The sequence below is a fragment of the Dromiciops gliroides genome, chromosome 1 (genome assembly GCF_019393635.1).
Source record: "Dromiciops gliroides isolate mDroGli1 chromosome 1, mDroGli1.pri, whole genome shotgun sequence".
NCBI lineage: Eukaryota > Metazoa > Chordata > Mammalia > Microbiotheria > Microbiotheriidae > Dromiciops > Dromiciops gliroides.
In genome coordinates, this window is record NC_057861.1 from 363,711,265 (window position 1) to 363,730,164 (window position 18,900).

The following is an 18,900-nucleotide window of genomic DNA, read 5'->3' on the forward strand; positions in this document are numbered from 1 at the left end:
TTACTACCTATGTGATCCTACACATGTCAGTTAACTCCAATTGCCTTAAACATACAGGGCCATTTCTAGTCATCCTGATGTATGTCTTGCCCCTGGAGCTAGATGGCTCTGGAGGAGAGATTGAGGCTGGTGACTTTGCAAAGCCCTGCCTCACTTAAATCCAATTGACTGCAAGTTACGACATCATCTTCTGATATCATAGTCCTCTTTGAGAATGAAGGACAAACAGCAGCAACAGCAACAACAACAACAACATCAACAACAATAACAAAAACTGGAACAGCTATGTTGTGGAATCTTTGTGATACTGCTTTATAAATAAAAACAACTGGTTTACCTACACCACCTATTTAATGTGGTTCTACTTTGAGTAGAAGACCCTAGATTCAGAAGCCAGAAGGTTTGACTGGTTCAGAAGTTGGACGGTTTGGAACTACTTTAGGAAATGTTTCCCAATGCACCTCATCAACAGTGGATTTAGATCCAAATCACAATGGTATATTTGTACTTCATTCCCATTAAAGCGCTTGTTGCTGAGGTATTTGGAAACTTGTATAAACCATTTGAATTTCAAGGAATTGTTTCCAGATTTTACTATATATCTTCTCACACATCCCTATTGGTTCTAATGTCCTTTCTTCTGAGAGTACTTCGTTAACAGTCTCATTTTCCAAACAATATGTACATCATATATTAAGCAAGGAGGAAGATAGAAACATTTCAGTCCTTGTACTTAGGGAAGTAGAAGAGTCACAATTGGCACATCCTTTAAGTTTTACTCTATTTATCATCCAAAGACAGGGGTTTATTAAATGGCTTTTACATATGAGATTTATTTGGTTCCTGTGTTTTCTTTAGGTGAAAATTAATTGTTTAAATCAGTCAATAATCCTGAAGGCTCATAGTTCAGAGCTTTCCAGGAGAAACTGAACCAGAAAGTGGACTTTACTTTGTCATTATTTTATGCTAGAGGAGTTTTTCAGTACAGTTTTGTTCTGGTGCCCTACAGGAAACCTATTTTCTCTGTTGGTAGGTATTTTGAAGATGATTACAGGGATGTTAAAAATCAATAAAAGTATCTCATGGTTAAAAAATAAAGTATACAAGCATCAGAGGCAGTATTTGAACTCAGTTATTCTTGACTACAGGCCCAACACTTGATCCATTCTCCCTCTTTTATTAAATACTTCTGTTATCTGGCTAACCATCTTTTCATCTCATACTTAAGATGTTCAATAATCATGAGCATGTTTTCTCAAAAACCTGTGCCTACCCAAATCATCAATCTTTTCAGTTTTTGTGATACACAGCTTCACTCTTGTGTCAGAAATCCCCAGGGCAGTTATAGGTTAGATTTGACCATCACTCCAAATTCTGCCAACTACATAAGTTTGAACTGTACAATTCTGCCTTTCTGAACATTAGTTCCTGCATCTCTATAATTCCCTTAGTATTATTCCTCTTGCTCTTATTATTTAAACTCAATAATAAAACTAGTCTGTCCATCCTTTCTTATTCTTGCTGTCTGTCATCCTTTCTCAGGTCTCTCCTCCCCTAATAACTTTGAACTACTTATATAAACGTGCATATTTATTTCACTTGTCTAACTATGTACTTTTCTCTTGAATATCTTGTTCTCTTTTTATATCACCACGCCTTTCCTAATAATCTTTAAACTCAATTTATCCTCAACTATCCGCCTTCTTTTTTTTCTACTCATATACTCTTGAAGACTTCTAGAGAAATCCATGCAACAATGGCTATTGATCCCAGTAAATATTTGTGTTATACTGTTTGAACTGGGTGCATGTCAATCATTTTATTCTTCCTTTATTCACCCTCTTTTGCACTTCCTTCAGTAATTTTTGGGACTTTTTTTCCTCAAGGATGGTCTTAATACCACACCACTACCTTTTCTTTCAGAAAATGACCTAGTTTCTGACTTAACAGAGATAAATGAGATATGTGTGGTGAATTCCCTTTTTCTCCCCAACTATGTGCCTCAAAATCCTTCTATATTTTCACATTTCCTCTTTCTGCCCAACTCTATAAGAATAGAAAACTCATTCATAAGAGCAACCTTTCTACTTGTGACCTTCACACCAACTACCCTCAGTCCTTGAGAACAAGGATTGTAAAAGTTTTATCTATGTTTTCAAAAATTTTAGCATGTTGACTTTCACATTACAGTTCCTTAGGAAATATTTATTAACTTGAATCCTCATCAAGAGTTTTCTATCATCATTATTTTGTTCTTCTCATCTTCAGTCTCCATTTATTCTAATGGATCCTTTTCTGCTACCAACAAAAATAACCTTCATGTGTTCCTGCCATCCCTTTAAGCTACCAATTGACATTTCTCATGCCCCACATACTAGAAAGAGTCATCTAACCTTTTTACCTCCACTTCCTTACCATACACTCATTTTTAAATCCCTGGCAGTCTAGCTTTTGAACCTATTGCTCAGTTGCTTTCAGAGGTTACAAATGTTCTCTTTACTTCCCAGTCTTATGGCATTTTCTCATGCCTGATTCTACTTGACCTTTCTGTAGCTTTTGGCACTGTCAGCTAACACAACCTCCGTAGTACTCTCATTTATGGCTTTTGTGACACTGTGTTCTGCTTATCTAGTTAGCTGCTTTTTCTCAGCCTCCTTTGCTGTATAATTATTCACCTCCCACCTCTAAGTCAGTAAGTCAGTCACCAAAAGTCTAAATTTCCCCTTTTATTCTTATTTATCCTATCTCTATGTTTTCTCTTTGCTTATATCATGTGATCTCAAGGGTTCAATTATCATCTTTACATTGACAATTCTCAAGCCTATATATCTAGCCTCAATATTTATCTTTATCTCTTGTCTCACATTGCCAATGGCCTGCTAGACATCTCCACTGGGATACACTGCCAGATTCCAATCTCATTTAGTCCAAAAAAGAATTAAACCCTAGCCTGCAAATGACCTAATTTTAGTTGTGGTCACTAATCTTGGAAATATCTTTAAAAATTCACTCTCCATCATCTTCCCAAACCCAATAAATTGCTACTGTATTCTAATTCTGCCTTTAAATCAACTCTCATTGATGTTTCCTTCTCTTTGTTTACAGAGACACAACAGTACCTGAGGGCCACATAATAAGGCGCCTGGACTATTATAATATCCTTTCCATTGGAATTTGTACTTCTAGTATCTCCTCCATTCTGCCCTTCACAACATGCCAACATGTTCTATATTTAGTCCTCTTCTAAATGTTTTTCCTCCATTGAAAAATGTTCAGTCTCTATTTCCTCTACAATAAAATGATCTCTTAAGTTTGTTTGTTTTTAAATTCCTCCTCAGAATTTCTCCAACATTATTACATATTACTACACTTTATGTGCTTTCTACCACACCACAAATAGAATACAAGTTGTGACTTCAATCTGATATTCTATTGCTTGTTTGCATCCAGTTGCCTAATTGATATTCATGCTTAGAATTCATACCTCTTTATTTCTACTTCATTGAATCTTAATCTTCTTTCCAAGGGCAGCTTTTTTTTCCAGCCAAAGATGGTTTAGAAGGTTGGCAGGAGGGGGCTGCTATACTGGGGCAATAGTGGGGCCCAACCCCATAGTCATGCTGACAGAGATCCAGTCCCAGGCAGGCTGAGCCAGGGAAAGAGACTCCTGGAGCCTCTGAATCTGCTGCAGGGCCAGTATTATCTGGAACTAAATTCACGGTCCATTGAGAGAACTGAGTGTTTGGCCAGGGGGAGAATACAGGGGTATTCTGGCACTGATGCAGAAATTGTTGTTTTTTTTTTCAGTTCTGCTGGGAACCAGGAAGTAGGCTTGAATGGCAGTGGCCTAGGTTGGGGAAGGGTAGAGGCTCATCAGAGCTAACACCCACAGCAAACAAAGTTTTGCTGTCTGGTTAATTAGCAAGTTGGCCTGGGCTTATCTACATACCAGGGAACAGGACAGTAGAGTGATGAACCTGCCCCTCCTTAAATCATACCACCTGCCACACCCTGAAGCTTGGGACAGTGAAGCCTGGAAACAGTGCCCTACTTTAAGGAGTTAAAAGTCAAGTTAAAGATAGTCAAGATGTGTAGACAAAGAAAGGTGAGGATCATAAAAAGTTTCTTTAGTGACAAGGAAGATCGAGGTGCACCTTCAAAAGAAGGTAGCAATGCCAGAGCTCCTACATCCAAAGCTTCCCAGAAAAATATGAATTGGTCTCAGGCCATAGAAGTGCTCAAAAAGGACTTTGAAGATAAAGTAAGAGAGGTAGAGGAAAAATGGAAAGAGATATGATAGTGATACAGGAGGGTCATTAAAAAAAAAAAGTCAACAGCTTGAAAAGTCAAATTGGCCACATGGAAAAGTAGGAACAAAAGCTCTCTAAAGAAAATTCATTGCTTAAAAATTAGGATTGAGCAAATAGAAGCTAATGACATTATGAGAAATTGAGACACAATAAAATAAATCCAAATTAATAAAAAAAATAGAAGGCAATTCTGTCCAAGTTCAGCTGAAGTTTAATTTCTTTGTGAATGCTTCAGTAATCTGGCACTTCAGTTATTCTCTACATCCACAAAATAAAACATATTCATTTATCTGTTTAGATATTGTGACCCTTGTCTTCAGTAGTAGAATAATTGATAATAATAATAATGACAATATCTAGCAATTCTATAGTACTTTAAAGTTTACAAAGCATTTTACAAATATTATCTTATTTGATCTTTAAAATAACTTTTGAGATGTTAAGATTATTCCCATTTTCTGAAGGAGGAACTTGAAACACAAGCTAAATGACTTGCCCTGGGTCTCATAATTGTCTGAAGCTAGATTTGATTTCAGGATTTACTGGTTCTAAGTCTATCAGTATATGTACTGGAACATATAGCTACATCCATTTCTCTCTCTCTCTCTCTTTCTCTTCTCTTCCTTTCTCTTTCTCTCTCTCCCTATCTATATCTATACAACATTTTAAGTACCTTCCAATTCTGATATGCTCTGATTCTATTTTCTTTCCTTTCAGTGTAGAATTTTTTTATCATGTGATATAATAGGATCATAGTACCACAGATGTAGACCTGTAAGGTATTTCATAGACCATCTAGACTATTCCTCTCATTTAACAGATGAAGAAAGTTAAGGCCAGAAAGTTTAAGTGACTAAAGATTACACAGAGAACAGGATTTGAGTTTATGTCTTCTGCCCCAGATTCCATGCTTTTTTGTACTATGTTAATTCCCACAATAGCTAACATTCTTATAGCTCTTTAGGGTTTGCAGATTATTTTAAATAAATCATCTCCTTTGATTCTCTGATTCTTCTCACAAAAACTCTGTGTCATGTTATTTTTATTCTGATACTTCATATAAGAAAATGAAAGCTGTTAGACATTTTGAGACTTATCCAGGGTCATATAACAAATAAACATCTGAGTGAGGACTCAAACTCAGATCTTCCTAAAACCAAGAGTAACTCTCTATCTACTACATCAACCAAAAATCTCTGGTTGTCCTCTTCTCTGTCTCTTGGAATTAGCACTATGTATAAATACTATATACTATGTGTGAATTACACTATACACAATATTTTCTGGCTCCTGGGAGAAAAACATATTGAATATTAAGTCTCTTTTCCATTGATCTGATGACCCAAATGCCTGCCAGAGAACACAAACAAAAAAAGAAGTCAATCACCAACCTTAGAAGTAAAGATTGAGGGGAGCTAGGTATTGCAGTGAATAAAGCACAAGCCCTGAAGTCAGGAGGACCTGAGTTCAAATCCAGGCTCAGACACTTGACACTTACTGTGTGTCCCTTCATTGCCCTGCTCCCCCACCCCCTAAAAAAAAGAAAAAGAAGGAAAGATAACATAAAGAATCTTCGTATTAATTTTCATAGTATATCCCTGCTCCAATGATATTGAGAAAACATTATTTTGCATTTAAATATAAGGCCCAGTTTGAAACAAAAAAGAGGAACTTTCCAGAATTTCCCTGAACTAAAAAGAAGAAAAAAGTTCTGTCAAACCAGATTCAAATTTATGGCTTTAGTGATTTTGAACATTTCAGGTAATTTTCCTTCTTGTTATTTAATTGTATTTTCTTTTTCTGTCTTAACTGACATTATTCCCTGATTTGTCAAGTCTGTGGAAAAGAAGGATAAAATAAGATTTTTATATATTTTATAACAACACCTAAAAGTTGAGAGCAGGAGTAATCCTGTCATAGAGCTTGAGATTTAAAAAAAAAAGGTTTATTTTAGAGGGAAAAAGAAATAAAATGTTAGCATGTATGAATGACTCTTTTGAGCATAATCATGATCTAAGGAAGATAATGTTAAATCACCTGGAATTAAAGTCTGTTTTGAAAAGAATTTGAAATGAATTTGAAATTTTTATCTGAAGAAAAAAAGTCTTATTAAAATATAGATACTATGTAAAGATAGAAGTTTCACATGGTAACAATTTCACATTTGAACATGAACTCCAAGGCTATCAAGTCTAACCATAAACACTCTGAAAGAAATCCAATAGTCAGCGATTTTTTGCTTGAAGAACTCTAATGAGGAGAAACCTACTCTTTCCAGGGCCACCTTTGCTTCCCTTTACATGTTGGGAGAATCTCTATTGGTAGAAAATTTTTGTTTTGTTTTCCTTTCTTTTGAAATTTAGAGTTATCTTATTTAGATAAAATTTAAAAATATGAAATTAAATATATTTCTATTACAGTTATTTTTCTTTATTTTATAATCTCTTCTTTAATAGAATGATGGTTATAACTATTGTAGTATAGAACTTGATCCCTTCATTTTCCTAAGTAAGATAATTTAGGGATGTATTACAATGTAATGTATGATATAATGAATGTATACTTATAGTGGCTACTGTTTTTACTGCCCATTCATTCCCTTACATATCATTAATGTAGAGGATATGTGTGATTTCTCCACAAATCCCATTCTGTCTACTGTAGGCTTGGCAGCAATATTCCTGAGCAGATTAAATAATTCTAACCAGCTTTGAGTAAGACAGCTATGGAATTTGAGAGACTATTTGGAAGAAGCTTCATGTGACTAGAAACTATGCAGGTCTCTGGGAAAGGGTTTCATTGGTAGGGACTGTATTCCAGAAACTATGTCTGAATTAACTCATTTGCTTTGACTTTTTGGGGGGGGGGTGAGGCAATTGGGGTTAAGTGACTTGCCCAGGGTCACACAGCTAGTAAGTGTCAAGGGTCTGAGGCCGGATTTGAACTCAGGTCCTCCTGACTCCAGGGCCAGTGCTCTATCCACTGCTCCACCTAGCTGCCCCTTGCTTTGACTTTTAAATGCAATTGTTCATATTTGAGTTTTTCAAACTTGGTCTATCAAATGGAGCCAGTGACAACACACTGTGATAGCATGAGTTTCCTGGATTTTCTGAGCAGGAGGAATTAGCCACAGGTGAGACATCTTCCAGCAGTATTTGAACCCTTCCTGCCATTCAAATTCCTCTGAAAAAGAAGTCACTTCTTACTCTGGGAGCTAAAGTTGTTTAAGCAATTAACAACACACACACGCACATACACAGAGTGATGACTTTATTCATTATCTTCATTCTCCATCTGTGCATTGGATATTAAATTTACCATAGAGTTTGTTTGTTTGCTTGCTTGTTTATTTTAGCCTGGATATTCTGTCCTGTATTCAGGTCCACATTTTATTGCACAACATAAGCCATGCCCTGCCGATGGTAGATATTTCTTCTTCTACCAGGGATTCTCAAACTACTTCCCTCTGTCCTTCCATCCCTATTCCCTTTCTTTCCTCTCACGATAAAATTCTTCTTACTATGAAGAAATATGGCCAGATTAAAATCTAAGATGATAAAAGTTATAGTTTGATCCATGCAGTTATATAGGTCCAGTTTCTATGGATAAGAGCAGCTGATTTGTGGAATTCTTGGTGATTTCAAGTCCTAAAAACTTTGTCTTTCCAAAATTGTCTGATCCAGAACAAAGTCTGATCACTGTCTTCCTGGTCTTAGCTCTTCAGATTCATGAGCTGTGTTTGGATCAGTGAAATATAACTTGCTCCTTCTTGGAATTTCCAGTAGACTCCTACTGGACTCATCCACTATTAGTTACATTTTTAGCTCTATAGACTCAAAGTAATAGAACTATAAGCTCCTTTTTGGTCAGGGAAACTTACCCTGGTTATTCCACTATATGATTCATGCTGGGATAGAACCCATTTAGCTTCTAGAGTAATGTCACATAGCTGCTGTTTGTTTCTGAATTTGCTCTTTGTTCTGTACCCAAACTAAGACCTGAGACCACTTTTCTGCCAAGGAAACTCACCCAGGGGCACAGGATTTCTCCACAGTTAACCCTGGATATATTACCCAAAACTTTTTAGTGAACAAATGATCCTCCATCTGACATGGATCTATTCAAACTATATTAAGTCCACTGGGTCACAGTCTTCTTCCATAGATATGAGACCTCTTCTTGCCTTGGGACATAGCCTTGATTCTCATTGTACTTGCTGTATCTCTGTAGCAAGCTCCTGGATAGACTCTGCTACTAACAACAACAGGAAAAAGAAATAGGTGTCAACTTTTGAAAAGTAATTCACTGTATTTTTTTCTAGTATCTCCTCATTAGAAATGCACTGGTTTGGGGGCAGCTAGGTGGCGCAGTGGATAAAGCACCAGCCCTGGATTCAGGAGTACCTGAGTTCAAATCCGGCCTCAGACACTTGACACTTACTAGGCAAGTCACTTAACCTCCATTGCCCCACAAAAAAAAATGCACTGGTTTGGGACATCTTTTTACATCTTTGGAGGAATGGTGGGGGAAGGTCAGCTGTTCTTCTTCCTCCTACTCTGACACCTTGTTTCCCCTCTCTGCTGTGGGTTTTTCAGGAGTGATTATTTTAACTCCTATGAGATGGGTGAGTCCTTTAATGTTCATATCCATAGGAAGAATGAAGAAAGGTATGGCATAAGGAATGATAATGACCTTGGAAAGCAATGTTGTCTGGTGGATAATGCAGGGGACTTGGAGTCAAGAAGACTTAGGTTTAAAACCTGCCTCTGATACTTATCAATTCACACACATATTATGTATATGAATGTGGGAGTTGGGACCTCAGTTTCTTAATCTAGTAAACAGATATAACAATACCTATAGTTTCTACCTCATAGGGTCACTATGAGGCCAAATAATATATCCAATATTGCCAAACATTACAATTTTTATGGACATGTTAGTTAAATGCTATGATTGAGCCATGATTCAGAAGACGAGAGATTGTTGGCACTGGTCTTTTCTAGTGCTTTTGAATTTTTTCTATAAAATTCACTTTTCAAGGAGATATATGAATGTGTTCAAAGACACAAAATAAGCCCATGTACATTTCAAATTGTACTGGAGGCAAACAGTTGTATTAGGTATTGCCAAACCCCGGCTACTCTCATACTCTGTTTCCCGTTTTTATTAAGTACATTTGAGATTTCTTCTCTGGAGTTTGGCTTCTATCTAACTGACTTCTATTTTTGACTAGTAATGTTTGAGGCACCTATGGAATCCCATTTACAATTCTAGTTCTGTGAACCCTGTGAATGAGTTAACAAAGAAAGATAAACAGCTTCACTGAAAACCATAGGCTTAGAAACCAAAGATCTGGTCTTTAGGGAAAAAAAAAGAAAAGAAAAAAAAGAGTTTATCATTCCCTTTTGCATCAGACTACAATTTGTGTATACTTATGTGCCAACCCTTGTCTATAAATCTTTGCTACACTGCTGATTGTACAGAATATCCCTGGAGGAGTATGGGGGGGGGGGGTTAATAAACTGAGTGAAAACCCTGTTCATTGCTTCTGTGACTTGATTAATCACCAGTATAAACAAGAAGGCTAGCAAAAATAGGAAATTTGATCATAAAACTAAGCAATTTTAGGGTCCAGAGGAGAATAATGAAAAAGATTAAAGGCTTGGGAAATCAACCCTGGAAATTTGAGAGATTGATATTATTTGGTTTGGTGAAAAGGAACAACATGCATATTGACAGCAGGAATTTTAAGGATGGTACATTATGCCTTTCACTTTGCCTTGAAGCAAGAGAGGCAGTACATTGATAGCAAACCAAAACTGAAGTCAGGATGACTTGGGTTCAAATCCCAGTTAAGATACACTAGCTCTGTCAATGTCACTTAATACCTATGGATTATTTGACTGGTAATATTTGACTATGGATATGATCATTAGAGGACTCATCCATCTCATAAGAGTTAAAATAATCACTCCTCAAAAACCCACTAGCTTTCTCTTTTATAAAGTAAGGATAATAAAGCACCTGCCTCTTAGGTTGTTGTGGGTTTTTTTGTGATAAAATGAGATACTTATTTGAAAATGTAAGTTATTATTATCTAAAACAGCCTAGGGAACCACTTCTCACCTTTCTTTCTTTTTTGAAATTTTACCTAAATTTTTCTTCATTTTGTCTCCATGACCAAAATCTTAATTACAAATACCATGTATATCATCTACCTTAAATTCTGACTTTTCTTCACCTTCTGGGTATATGAGTTAGCTTTGTCTGATAGAGATATAGAGCAAATCCAGTTAAAGGCAGGACTGAAAAATGCAGGGTTTTATTTAGAATCCTGTCTATTTGGATATTTGCATTTCTCCCCTTTACATCATTATATCCCAAATCCCTTCAAGTTGTCCCCAAAATTTCAATAGGCTCTTTCCATTTGCAGAGCCCTTTCTTTGTTTTACCACCTGCAATGCCCTCTCCTCAGCTTTTAGTGATCACTGTATCCCATTCAAAATGCCAACAACACTAACATTTAATGACAAATTCTGTAATTTTCTTGATAACATTAGTCAAACTCCTAAGCAAATTATAATATTCAAATTACTTCCCCTTCCATTTTTTTAAACTGTGAAATTTGCCCCTTTCCTATCCTGTGGAAATGCTACAGATTTCTATGACTGATTAAAGTTCACTGAAAGGAATTATTCAAACTCCTGATCAGTTCTTCCCAAACACTGGGTATATTTCATCTGGACATAGTGACTTTAATTTTTATAGGTGCCATAAAGTGAATTAATGAAATCTGACATTGGGTAACTTTAAAGTTTGAAATTTCCTTTTGACTCTTCTTCTCAATTTATCTTTACAACATCCTATTGGGGCAAGTAGTTTATATTTTCCTCTTTTCATTTTATAGATAAGAAAACTGTTGGGCCAGCTAGGTGGCGCAGTGGATAAAGCACTGGTCGTAGATTCAGGAGGACCTGAGTTCAAATCCGGCCTCAGACACTTGACACTTACTAGCTGTGTGACCTTGGGCAAGTCACTTAACCCTCATTGTCCGGCAAAAACAAACAAAAACTTAAAAAAAAATGTTGCTCAGAAAAATTAAGTTACTTGTAAAGTTGTCAAATAACTGGCATGTGTCTCAGGCTAGATTTGAGTTCAGGTATATTATGAATCAAAAGCCCAACAGTCTAAAATGCATATATCATGAATTTTAATTAATTAATGTATTTATATTTTCACATAAAGATAATTACCTATATATAATTTCCCTTTCTTATTCTCTCACCAAAATATACCATTTTAACCAAGAAAACACAAAGCATGCAAGAAAACGTGACCAATGTATTAACTATTTCTATGCTAATTTGCCAAAATCGGTATCTATACACATGGAATAAGGATTCAGCATTACATTTATTCCATGATGTGGTGTTTCTCTCATGAGTCTGCTTATTTACCTGCATCAGTTCAAAGATTCTTGCTGAGTCTTTCTGAATTCCTCATATTCATTATTTCTAATGGTACAATTATATTCTATTATATTCATGTGCAAGAATTTGTTCAATATTCACTCAATTTATACCAGAATTTTGTTATAACAAAAAATTATTTTATAATCAATATAAAAATGGATCAATAAACTTATTAATTTGTAAGTTTCCTCCAATGATAAAGTTATAACCTACCCATGCCCACCCATCCTGAGAGAGTCTTTTACCTGCCCTTTTAAAAGTTCACCAAAATGGGGCTACCAATCTTTTTGAAAATCTTCCTCTCTTTCTCTTTATATTTTAAGGGTACCAGTGGGATTGCAGAAAGATCCCTGTGCTACTTAACAGTGGGCATAGCACATGTGTGGGGTGTGTGTGTGTGTGTGTGTGTGTGTGTGTGTGTGTGTGTGTATGTGAGATAGAGAGAGAGAGACAGAAAGAGAGGCAGAGACAATGAGACAGAGAATATGAAAGAGATAGACAGACAGAAAGACAGATAGACTGATAGAGTTTGGCAGTTTGAGAACACAGTTTCAGGGCAAAGGGGAATGATTTTGGCTTGCAATGGAGTGAGGGTCCTATTTGGGTAAAGACCAGTATAGATCAGTAAAGCAATGAGTAGACTTCTCCCTGGATCAAATTGCTTTAGAAGCAGCAAAAATTTATAGTCCTTAATATCTACCAAGAAGCAGAATGCAATAAAAAACTGAAATTCAAGCCATTCATTGGTCCCCAAAATGAGAAGAGCCCAACATTTTCAAAAAGTACAAAGTGAAGAACTAGCCTAAAAAGATGAGCCAATAACAGTAAAACAACCTAACCATAAAAACAATTTTGTTGACAAAGAAACTCAAGATAGAAACTCAGAAGAAGATAATGGCTTGAAAATATCTACTTTTGTTCTCCAGTTGTTTCAGTTCTGTCCAAATTTTTGTAATCTTATTTGGTGTTTTCATTGTAAAGATATGGAGTGGTTTGCTATTTCCTTCTTTAGGTCACATTACAGATGAGAAAACTGAGGCAAACAAGGGTCATACAGCTAGTGAGTGTCTGAGGCTAGATTGGAACTCAGAAAGATGAATCTTCCCGACTCCAGGAATTATATATATTGCACCACATACTAGCCTTTGAAACATCTACAATCAAAACTGTTAAGAAGAATGTAACTTGGAAAGAAACCCAAGAAGAATTCCTAGAAGAGCTTAAAAAAGACCAATAAATAATAGCAGTTTAGTAAAAATTGGAAAAAGAAATAAAAACTAAGCAAGAATACTATTAAATAGAAATAACGTGGTAAAGGGGCCAAAAAAGCCCTAAAAACAATGTTGAAAATTATAATTGGTGAAATCATAAGAAAAATATTAAAGAAAATAACCCCTTCAAAATGGGAATTGAACCCATGATAATAAAAGAGATGAAAACCTCACTGAAGAAAATTTCAATGTAGACTAGCAGGATCACAGTCAAGATGGAAGAGTCAAGAAAGCACTTAACTGAGGTTGCCTAACCTTCCTCTTCAAACAAGCAAAAACAAAAAACTGTCAAATTGAGTGGCAGAACCAACAAAAAGTGAGAGTGAGACATTATTTCAGGCTAAGAAAACTTAGGAGGTTGAAAAGAGAGATCTGTGACACTGAGGTGGAGGCTGGTCCAGAGCTCATGTGGATAAAACATCAATGTTGGAACTAGGTGATGGAAACAAACACAGCAACAGCTTTGAGAGCTCTCAAGCTAGAGACAGTTACAGGATATGATAACTGGTTGGAAAAAGGTTACAGGTGAGGATGGTGAAAGTGCTAGAGCCAGATCTCCATTGCCTATATTTACTTATGTGTCATAGTTCAAGGGTGAAAAGGAGTAATTTTGGCTGAGGGGGATCAGAAGCCCTGAGGACAAGCATCATTTTGGTCACAAGAGATCAGGGACTTTGAGGAACAGTATTGCTTCTGGTCCCAAGGTACCAAGGACCTTAAAGAACAGTACTGATTACAATTCCAAGTGATCAGAAGTCTTTCCTGGGTAAGGCCAAAAGTGTAGACAAGGAGAACAGTGATCACACCTCACCCCAAATTAGACCATCTTGAAACCACCAAAAAATTTCCAAACCTCCAATATTAGTACTGAAAATGGAAGAGCAAAAAAGATTAAATCTTAAAATAGTTTACCACTTCTGCCACCACCATGATGGTAACAGAGATAAATTTTAACATGAAGTTCAAAATCAATATATATGGTGGAGAAATGAGAAAACAACAATGACAACAAAACAAAACAAAATCTTGGTCATAAAAGCAATTATGGTAATATGAAAAATCAAGACACAAACACAGAAGACAGTGAAGTCAAAACAGCTATAAGAAAAGCCTCAAAGGGGAAAAATGTGAATTGTAAATAAGACTCCCCAGAATTCCTGATAAAACTAGAACAATTTTCAAATTCAAAAAATAATGATAAAAAATTAATTAAAGAAAGGAAAGCAATAGAAGAAAATTATGAAAAACAAACAAATAATTAATAGCTTGGTAAAAGAGGGTCAAACATACTGGTGAAAATATCACCTTACTATAAGAATTGGTCAAATGGAAAAATAGGTACAAAAATTTTCTCCATGATATGATTCCTTAAAACTTGGAAGTAGGGGCAGCTAGGTGGCACAGTGGATAGAGCACCAGCCCTGGAATCAGGAGTACCTGAGTTCAAATCCAGCCTCAGACACTTAACATTTACTAGCTGTGTGACCCTGGGCAAGTCACTTAACCCCAATTGCTTCACTAAGAAACAAAAAAACAAAACAAAACAAAAACAAAAACAAAAAAATCCACAATCTTAAAAAACAAAAACAAAAAAAACCCAAAACTTGGAAGTAGGCAAGTGTAAGGTAATGACTATATGAGACATCAAGGATCAAAGAAATGAAACATTAAGAAACAAACAAAAAAGACAAAAGAATGGAAAAAAGATAATGTGAAATACCTCATTGGAAAAAGAACCAACCTGGAAAATTTATGAAGAAGAGAAAATTTAAGAATTATTGGACTACCTTAAAGCCATAATGAAAGAAAGAGCCTTCACAATGAGTTTCAAGAAATTATAAAGGAACATTTCCCCATTATCCTAAATTCAGAGGGCAAAACAGAAATTGAAAGAATCCATCATTCACAAACTGAAAGAAATCCCAAAATGAAAACTCCTAGGATTATAGCCCAATGCCATAGCCCCCAGGTCAAAGGGAAAATATTTTAAGCTGTCAGAAAGAAACCATTCAACTACTATGTAGATCCAGCCAGGATCCAACAAGATTTAACAGCTATCACTTAATTGAGTAGAGGACTTGGAATGTGATATTCCAGAAAGGAAAAGAACTGGGAACACACATGTACACATGCATGTGCACACACAAACAATTGTTAATAGAAATTTATCTTACACAACAACAAATAAGAAAGAGAAAAGTATAAGGGAAAAGAGGGGTGATAAAAGGAAGGGAAGATAAAAGAAGTCAATGAGTCAATGATCAGAAGCAAGACAAACTTTAGAGGAGAGACAGGATTAAAAGAGAGAGAGAGAAGGACAAACATAAAAAATAGAGCAGAGGGAATTTCACAGTTAATTATTATAACTATGAATTTCAATTGGACAAACACCCATAAAATGGAAGCAGGTAGCAGAATGGATTAGAAACTAGAATCCAACAATACATTGCTTGTAAAGAACTCACTTCAAACACAGAGATACTCAAAGTAAAAATAAGGAGCTGGACCCTAATCTACTTTGCTATGACTAATAAATTTGTATCATAAGGACAGCTGAAGATGAGAAAAAGTTTATAAATCTAATTAAAAGGGAAAATAATAATCCTTTTCATTCAGGTAACAAGTATTCATTTAATATTTACTATGTGTCAGACATTGTGCTAAACACTCGAAATAAAATACAGGCAATATGAAAGACACTCCTATTTACTGTCAATAATTTCCTATTTTAATTGAGAAACACAATTCATAAAAGTAAGCTAACAAAGGGTGGGAAATAGGTGAGAGACAAAGATACTATCTTTGGACATGGTATAGAAAGCTTGGAGAAGTAGAAGATGTGAGTGACCTGTGGACTTTCCTTAAAAAGAGTTTCCAGGAGAAGCTATTCAACAAAAAGTAGGTGCAGATGCAGAGACTACTTCCTTGTGTGAATTCTAGGGTGCAAGTGAGTTTTAGAATGAAGAACTGGTGCATATTTGAAGACTAGAGAGGAACGAGGCATTGCTTATATTTTGCAGGGCTGACATTTAGCCTTATTCTTTTATGTGATCCAAATCATAATATAAATGGAGGATCTTCATTTTAGGTCCAATATCTTTTATTTCCTCTAAGTTTACCGATTTAGGTTATTGTTTTAAGAGTGGTTATCAGTTTATAAAGTCCTGGAAGATAGAGGATATGCCATTTAAAATTTTTGTATTCTTTGAATAGAGTAGGTAGGTGCTTAATAAATGTCTATTTAATTATTTAAAGGTTATTCAAAAATGTCAGAAATAAAATGTCTATGGATAATTTTATATATATATATATGAACAACTGGATTTAGTGTGATTTTTGGAAATCTTTTGGTTTGCTTTTCAAATAAGTGTCTAGACATGTGATCAGTGTTAAGAACTCCTGGAGTGGAAATTCTCTCCTAATGGAGAGCATTGGGAGGTGAGAGGTTTGTCCATGGCCTTGTGGCTAATCAGTATCAGAGGCTGAGTATGAACTTCTGTTTATCTAACTCCATGGTTGGCCCCAAATCCACCAGATCATGTTGCTTTCCATACTTCTTCCAGAGTAAAGAAGTGGGTTTGGCTTTTGTTTGATTTAAAATCATCAGGCTTCTGTGACAATTAAACCTAATTAATTCAGCCAGCTTATAGACATTACATAACTCTAATGAGGCTACAATGCAAGAGAACTTTGGACAGGAAGTCTGTGAGGCATTGGGACCTTAGTAAAGGAGACTAGGTTCTCAAAGGCTAAGAAAAGCCCCAGCACAGTCTATCAAACTCGAAAAATTTCAAGCACAGTCACTGAGACAGAATGGCTACTGTCCAGGCCCCAGCCACACCCCTTCAAGTTGTCCATTTTTTTCTCTCTGAATAGAATTTTATTTTCCAAAACATATACAAAAACAAATTTTGACATCAATTTTTTTAAATTAAAGTATTTTATTATTTTCCAGTTACATGTAGAGATAGTTTTCAACATTTGTTTATATAAGATTTCCAATTTCAAATGTTTCTCCCTCCCTCCCCTCCATCCCCCTTTCCCTAGACAACAGGTAATCTGATATAGGCTATATATATACATACACACAATAACATTAAACATATGTATGCATTAGTCATGTTATAAGAGAAGAATCAGAGCAACAAGGAAAAACCTCCAAAAAGAAAAACAACAGCACCACAAAGAACAGAAATAGTATGATTCAATCAGCATTTGTATTCCACAGTTCTTTTCTTTTCTGGATTTGGAGAGCCTTTTCCATCATGAGTCCTTTGGAAGGTTCTTGAATCATTCCATTACATTCATATAACACAACTTGTTCAGCCATTCCCCAATTGATAGGCATCCCCTCAATTTCCAGTTCCTTGCCACGACAAAAAGAACAGCTATAAATATTTTTGGACATGTGGGTCCTTTTCTCTTTTCCATGATCTCTTTGGGAAAAAGACACAAAAGTGGTATTGCTAGGTCAAAGGGTATGCACAGCTTTATAGCCCTTTGGGCATAATTCCAAATTGCTTTCCAGAATGGTTGCATCAGTTCACAGCTCCACCAACAATGCATTAGTGTCCCAATTTTTCCACAGCTTCTCCAACATTTATTTTGTCATATTAGCCAATCCTTTTTTTGTCATATTAGCCAATCTGATAGGTGTGAGGTGGTACCTCAGAGTTGTTTTAATTTGCATTTCTCGAATCAATAGTGATTTAGAGCATTTTATCATGTATCAATAGATAGCTTTGATTTCTTCATCAGAAAACCACCTGTTCATATCCTTTGACCATTTCTCAATTAGGGAATGACTTGGATTCTTATAGATTTGATTTAGTTCCCTATATATTTTATAAATGAGGCCTTTGTCAGAAATACTGGCCAGAAAAATTGTTTCCCAGATTTCTGCATCCCTTCTAATTTTAGATGCATTGCTTCTGTTTGTACAAAACCTTTTTAATTTAATGTAATCAAAATCATCCATTTTGCATTTCATAATACCCTCTATCTCTTCTTTGGTCATAAACTGTTCTCCTTTCCAAAGATCTGAAAGGTAGACTATTCCTTCCTCTTCTAATTTACCTATGGTATCACCTTTTATGTCTAAATCATGTACCCATTTTTACCTTATTTTAGTATAAGGTATAAGATGTTGGTCTATACCTAATTTCTGCCATATATACTATCTTCTAGTTTTCCCAGTTTTTTGACATCAATTTTTTTAAACTTTGTGTTCCAACTTCTCATCCTCCCTCCCTTCCCACCCCCCACCTACAAGAACACAAGCAATTCAAAATAAGTTATACATGAGTAATCATGGAAAACATTACCACATTAACTAGGTTGTGAGAGAAAACAGTCAAAAAACAAAAATTCAAATTAAAGGATTGTCAAAAACAAAAAAAATTTAAAAACTTTGTTTCCATATGTTTTTAGATACTAGCAGTTCTTTCTCTGTAGATAGATTGCAATTTTCATAAGTCCTTCAGGGTTATACTGGATAATTTCCTTGCTGAAAATAACCACATGCTTCCCAGCAGATCATCTTACACTATTGCTGTTATTTTGTATACATTTCACTCTGCTTCAGTTCATGTAGGTCTTTCCAGGTTTTTCTGATTGTAACAATGGGAATGATGCCACCTGCTGGAGATTTACTGTAGAAAAGCTCCATCATGAGGAGAAGGCCTCCAAGGGCAAGCCATGAGGTCAAGGTCCTTTGCATCAGGAAGTGACGTTTGTTCATGGGTGCTGTCTATCAAGGCTACCAGCCAATCAACTTGAGGAGCCTCCCATTTCTGGGAGTAGGTCATGAAGGAGGAAGGAGACGCTGGTGGGATTGTGCTTCCT

General features: G+C 35.7%; 1 pseudogene; it reads left to right on the forward strand.

Moving 5' to 3' along the window:
* The first annotated feature begins 326 nt into the window (after positions 1-326).
* LOC122749240 lies at positions 327-1,073 on the forward strand (annotated as a pseudogene).
* Positions 1,074-18,900: the final 17,827 nt, after the last annotated feature.